This window comes from Belonocnema kinseyi, chromosome 2 (genome assembly GCF_010883055.1).
Source record: "Belonocnema kinseyi isolate 2016_QV_RU_SX_M_011 chromosome 2, B_treatae_v1, whole genome shotgun sequence".
NCBI lineage: Eukaryota > Metazoa > Arthropoda > Insecta > Hymenoptera > Cynipidae > Belonocnema > Belonocnema kinseyi.
The window spans coordinates 83,367,491-83,374,488 of NC_046658.1; the positions used below are offsets into that span (position 1 = coordinate 83,367,491).

Here is a 6,998-nt window from a genome sequence, read left to right on the forward strand (position 1 = left end):
TTCGCGCCGAGCATCAGAAAAAAATTATTAAAAATTTTTCAAATTTTTTATTTTGAATTCCTGTTCCTCTATGAATCGACGGATACCCTAAGGTATATTTTCGACATTAATCGACTTTTTCAAAAAAGTAAGTTTTTTGGCTTTAATTTTCAAACTAAAAAAGTTACAACTTTTTGTCTTAAGAAAAAAAGATGCGCAATCAAATTTTACATCCATATATATCTTTTGAAAATTAAAATTCGAAAATTTTTTCTAAAGCCTCCAGGGGACTTCGTTTTCGCACGAAAAAATTTTATGTGCCCTTATTGCATCCGGACCCACAATTAGTGTTGATGAAATATTCATTCCAATATTAAAATTCTTAAAATACCTAAGATTTCATGTAAAAATATATTACATTTTGAATAAAACAGTGGAATTTTCATCCTAAAAAGATGATTTTTCAATCAAATGGTCAAGCTTTTAATAGAAAGAAATTAAACTTCAACCAGAAATAGTTACATTTTCAACCAAATTTTCAACTAAACGAAAAAAAATTTGTAGAAGATAGTTTAATTTGCAACAAACAAATTAATTGTTTACCAAGAAAGATGAATTTTCGAGGCAAACCTACAACTTTTTAGCAAAATAATTAAATTTTTTACAAAATTGCCAAAAAGTTAAATTTTTAACCAGAATTTTTTATACCAAATATTCAACCTAAAAAGATGAACTTTTAACCAGGAAGATTAATTTTTCACCAAAATACGAATTTCCAACATAATAGATGATTTTTTATTGTTATACCAAGCAATTTTTGTTATAACTTAAATATTTCTTTTATTTATTATTTGAAAATCGGTCCATAACCGCACTGTGAATTTGGAACCCTGTCCACGGTTTACAGTTCTTATATACATATACCGTACTTTGTCCTTATAAATGATTTCCGTATAACCAATTGAAAAGTGTCTTCCTTTGAAAACTAGTTTTTCTCTTACATACAGCTAAAATTGATTTACTCATGCATCATGGAATATGAATATGTACATCACTAAGCCAAATCACAGAAACTGTTATGGAACAAATCACACTGAGTATACAGAAGAAGGAATTTCTGTGATAAATAGCATTTCCTAGGTCACTTCAATTGATTTCCTCTTCCATAAAACATTCGCATTACTCAAACACAATCCTAGTAATAAATATTTTTGATTATTTAATGACAATTGTTGATAATAATAAGCTATTTCAATTCGTTAATTAATTCATCAATTTAATTCTGGTTTAAAAGTTTTTATTTTTGTTGAATTGAAGTTGAGTTGAAAGTTAAAGTACTTTATTAAAAATTCATTTTTTTCATGATACATCTATTTGGTTAACAATTTAATTATATTGTTGAAAATTCGTTTTATTTTTCGTCAAAAATAAATTTTATAAATTTACAATTCTTATATTCCATTTTCGGTTGAAAATTTATATTTTTCAGTTAAGAATTCAAGTGTATTTAGTTTAAAATTCAAGTACTTGCGGTTGAAAATTCATTTACTTTGTTGAAGAATCATCATTTAGTTGAAAATTCGTCTATTTGGTTGAAAATTTAATTACTTGATGGAAAATGCAACTATTTTGTAAAAAAAAAGTCAGGTTTTTCGGTAGAAAATTAAAAATGGTTTAAAGTTGAACTACTGTATCAAAAAATTATGTTCTTTTCCATGGTTCGTCTATTGGGATGGCAGTGTAACTATTTCGTTAAATATTCGTTTTATGCTTAATTGGAAAATAAATTTTTTTAATGAAAATTTAACTATTCTATTCTTTGTTAAAAATTCATATTTTTTGTGATAATTAAAATAATTGGTTGAAAATTCTTGTATTTTGTTAGTAATTCATTTCTTTTTGTAGAAAATTAATCCTCTTGGTTACAAAATCAACTTTTGGTTGAAAATTTAACTCCTTGGTTAAATTTTGAAACCTTTTCTTGAAAATTCATTTCTTTTGTTAAAGATATATCATTTTAGCAGAAAATTGATCTCTTTGATTGAAAATTTAACTATTTGAATTAATATTCTTTTTTTTGGCCGAGAATTACTTTTTTTACTGAAAATGTAATTATTCCAGTTGTGGTTCAAAATTCATATTTTGAGTTGAATATTAAAGATTTGGTTGTAAATGTATTTTGTTAATAATTCATTTCTTTTTGTCGAAAATTAATCATCTTGGTTAAAAAATGAACTATTTGGTTGAAAATTCAACTCTTTAGTTGAATGTAGAAATGCTTTTTGAAACTTAATTTCTTCTGTCAAAGATTCATCTTTGCAGCTGAAAATTTATCATCTTGATAATAGATTTTATGCTTTCACGATGATTCATTTTGATAAAAAGAGATATTTCGGGTTTCACTCGTGTAAAAAACTACTACGAATTGTTTGTAGTAGTTTTTTACACGAGTGAAACCCGAAATATCTCTTTTTATCAATTTATCATCTTATTTAAAAATTTTACTATTTGTATTAATATTGGTTTTTTTTTCTGGTTGAGAATTAATTTTCTTTACTGAAAATGTAATTATTCCATTTTTAGTTGAAAATTCATATTTTAAATTGAAAATTTATATTTTCTGGTGAAAAACTCGTGTATTTGATTAAAAATCTGCCCTTTTTGGTAGAAAATGAATCTTCTTGTCTGAACAATTCATTTGGTTTAAAGTGCAAATGCTTCCTGGAAATTAATTTCTTTTGTTGCTTGTTTTGCTTTTACTTGAATTCTAATGATTTCATTTAAAATTGAAAGTTTTTTTTATATATCAACTATGACATGTTTTGTTGGGAATACATTTTTCGGTTCCAAAATGAATTAATTGTTTCATTGGTGAACTACTTTGTAAAAAATTTTACGATTTGGTCGTACATTAACTATCTTGTTGATAATTTAAATTTTGGGCTATTCCATTTTTGGTTCAAATTTTTTTTTAATCTTTCCTTAATTAGTGAAAAATTCAACTATTTGGCAGAAACTTCATGAATTTTGTTGGCAATTTTTTTTATTTGGACAGAAAAAGAGTCTCACTTGTTGAAAATTCATCATTTTGTTTGAGGATTTAGCTTTTTCTACCAATGACACTTTTTAATATGATGCACCAATTAAATAAATATTCATCTGATTATCTTATGACCAATTAGCAAACCTGTCTAAATTTCATGTTCGCCAAAACAAAAAGACACAAACGATTGCATTAAAAGTTAAGACACAACGACTTGACAGCTGTCGGACTCTGCCTGTCCTCACTCTTTCTGTGCTCATTCTTCTGTGTGAAGGAACATGCACTCAATCTTTTAAAGTTCCATTCAAAAGGCATTGGTATGACAAGATTGAAACACCAAAAACTAACAGTCGTTTACATACAAAAGAAGCCATTTTTTCGCAGAGTACCGTTATGGAGATCTTGCACGAGTAAAAGTTTGAATTCAAGATTGATTTAATTCATTCAATTCCATTTCATGAAGTAAGTCCAGGGCTTATTCTATAATTTCGAGCTACACGAAAAATTAGAATAATTACTTTAATCAACTTTCTTTACTAATTCAAATGAATGCGTTCTTTATATAAAAATAACTATATAAATCAATGACATGTTTGTCCTGTCGGTCGAAAACGATGCCACGCTCTTTTAAACACTTTTTTCAACCCTCCTCTCCTTCATCACAGATCATCACATGAAGCTTGAACCTCTTAAAATGCTCTCAAAACAGGGGAAATAGGGTGATTTTTCACAAAAATAGGTGAATAATAGGGGAATAAATTCTTCTAAATAAAATTAACGTATGGGAACTCTGTTGAATGCAATATGTGCTTAAAATTTTAAGATGGAATATATTGCATTTTCAACTAAATATAGCTGAATTTTTAAAGAAAAAAAGATTAATTCTTATACCAAATGAAAGGAATTTCAAACAAAATAGTTGAGTTTTAAGAAAAAAGAATATTTTTTCAGGAAGTAGTTGAGTTTCAAATCCGAAAATAACTTACAGCCAAATATTTAAACTCTCAAGCCAAAAAGGCGATTTTTTCAGAAGAAAGTTGAATTTTTAATTTTAAAAAATGAATTTTTATCAAATCATTAGAATTTTTAAACAAAACAGATGAATTTTTAACAAAGTATTAGAATTCTCAACGAGGAAATTGAATTCTTAAGTACACATTCGAATTTTGGATCTACAAAAATCAACGGGGAACGAATTTTCAAGAAATAGTGGAATTTTTAACCAAATAGGTTAATCTTCAAACTGAAAAAAAGGAATTTTGACCCAAATAGTCTAAAAACAAAAAAGAATCAACTTTAAACATAACCATTTGAAATTTAATCCAACTACATAAACCTTGAAACTAAAAAAACTATTTACTTATAAGACAGTTGAATTTTCAATCCAAAAGTATGAATTTTTATCTAAAAATGTGAGCGTTAAACAATTATTTGAATCTTTAACTAAACTGATGAATATTCAACAACAAAAAATGCATTTTTAGCAAAGAAGTTCAACTATTAACCTCATAATTGAATTTTGAATAAATAAAGATTAATTCTCAACGGCAAATCTAATAGTTGATATTTGAACTAAAAAAATATTTGAATTTTTAATTTAAAGAAGTCGATATCAACCGAAATGATGAATTCTTAAAAACACATTTAATGGTTGACATTTGAACCAAAAATTATTTAAAAAAAACTAAAAACAGTTGAGTTCAACCTTAAAAGAGGAAGTTTCAACAGCAGCATTTTTTAATAAAAAAGAAAACATTTTTATCAAACTAGATGAATTTTCAAACCAAAAAGGCGAAATTTTAATAAAATAGTTGAATTTTCAACAAAACAGATGGATGAACCAAATAGTTCAATTTTTAACCAAAAATCTAATCTTTAAATTTTGAATCAAGAAGTTTAATTTCTTAACAAAAAAGACGAATTTAGAACATAATATATCGATTTTCAACCAAATTGTTGATTTATCAACGAGAGCGTTACATTTTCAACCAATAATGACAGCTAAATTTTCAGTTCACAAAATAGATTTCGAACGTATTTAAAATTTATATCTTTAAGTAACACATGAATCCTTAATTAACAAAGCAGTTCAACTCTTAATCAAGTAATTCAGTTTTCACACAAAAAATGTGAATTCTTAATGAAAAATTAAACAGTTGTATTTAAACTAAGAACAATCAATTATCAGCAAATAATGGGTTGGTTGTATTTTCAGTTAAAAAAATTAATTTTCAACTAAAAAAACCACTAATTTTAAAATTAAAAAAAAAACGAATTTTTAACAAAACAGTTAAATCTTTAACCAGATAGTAAAATATTTAATCAAGAGATAAATTCGGATAAAAAACATAATAGTAGACATTTCAAATTAAAAAATTTACTTTCAATGAAAAATAGTTGGATTTTTTGATTGGTTTCTACTAACTCAGTTCACATTTAAGCGAAAAACGAGAAAAGGAGAAGTTTCTTGAAATTGAAGATGCTTTACTTGTAAAAGAAAATCACGAATGTTCATTTTTTCAGGCATTTTAAAACATAGTTATTCACATTCGAATTTCCCATGCCTGATATCACATTGTGCGTTAACCCCTCCTCCCTATGTTACAAATCGTCTAAACCCCCTCCCCCTCCGCAGATAGAAGAGTGACGAAATTTTTTAATGGCTGCATAAATAAACAAGAAGTATGTAAAATTAAAAAATGACCGTGCTTATAAAATCTTTATAAATAAACTCATATAATCGAAAATATTAACAATTCCACATGTATATTCGAAATAAAAAATTGAATGTTTCAGAGATTTGTCCAATGATACAAGGTATTACATACTTAGTCAACATATAGCGAAGTTTTAATTATATAACATTATTATCCATGTGTCAGTTCGGAATTTCAAACTTTAATTTTGTTATTGCATCGGATAGTTAGGGCTGTTTGCATGTTAAAATGGGAATCTGCGCGTATTTTGCATTTAAAAAAATGTATACTTAATTACTTTTAAATATGCTTAAATTGAAAATAATACTTGAAAGCGGGAACCAGTCACGATATTTAGGGTCTCCTCACAAAATTTCGTCTCCGACTTCGTGGTAGGTGCACGCATTTTTTCAATATTCTACTAATAACATGGTCATTCTCCGCACGAAAGACCATTTCCACTATTTTTTACTCTCTTTTTTATGCAAAACCAGACTCATTATATTATTAAATCAAACCCAAGTTCCTTGTGCATTCTTTTAAATCGTTTTCAAATTGTTCGGAGTTTAAGTGAAAAAAATGACTGCAACAAATTACAAAGCAACTGCAAAACTTCCGAGTCTGACTACGTAATAGCAGCGATTCATATTTACTAAAATATTGTCCCTTGACTTTAATAATTTGGCATCATTTTGTTACGACTCATCGTTACTCGAAAATGTCGAAAATAAGATTATTGGACAGAAAATCCTAAACAATTCAAATACATATCCTCCCCAGCGCAATTTTTTCTAACTCTTTTTACCGATATTCCCCAAATCCATTAATTTCCTGGGACCAAAATTAGGGAGTATCCACATATTACGTGACGTTATTATCAGGGATTCTTGACCCACCCCTTCCTCTTCTGGCGATTTGTGACATTTCGGTGATTCCCTTCCCCTCACCATAAAAATTTCATGTGTTGCATAAATTTATCCCCCTCCTATTTTGAGATACGAAATATAAATGCGATTTTATATAACTTTGTATATAGTATAATTTATATTCCCAATTAAAGCAAACAAATTTTCACAGAAACAATGTAACTATGTCTCGAGGACGCAAAGAAATAAGTCAAATATAGTACTGTTACATTTGCAATACAAAACTTCCTCTTATAAACAAGATAAATAATTTGGTTACAAAGTTTAAAAACGATATCGGTAGGTTATATTAGGTCATGAAAAGATCTTCAATTGGGCAATCGATACGCCTCGAAGACGCAAAACCAATATATT

At 27.1% G+C, this 6,998-nt stretch overlaps 1 protein-coding gene across 1 annotated transcript in view; it reads left to right on the forward strand.

The window, feature by feature from the left end:
- Positions 1-6,998, forward strand: part of LOC117168432 — a 41,165-nt gene that overhangs the window by 3,764 nt on the left and 30,403 nt on the right. The gene's annotated exons all lie outside the window — the stretch shown is intronic.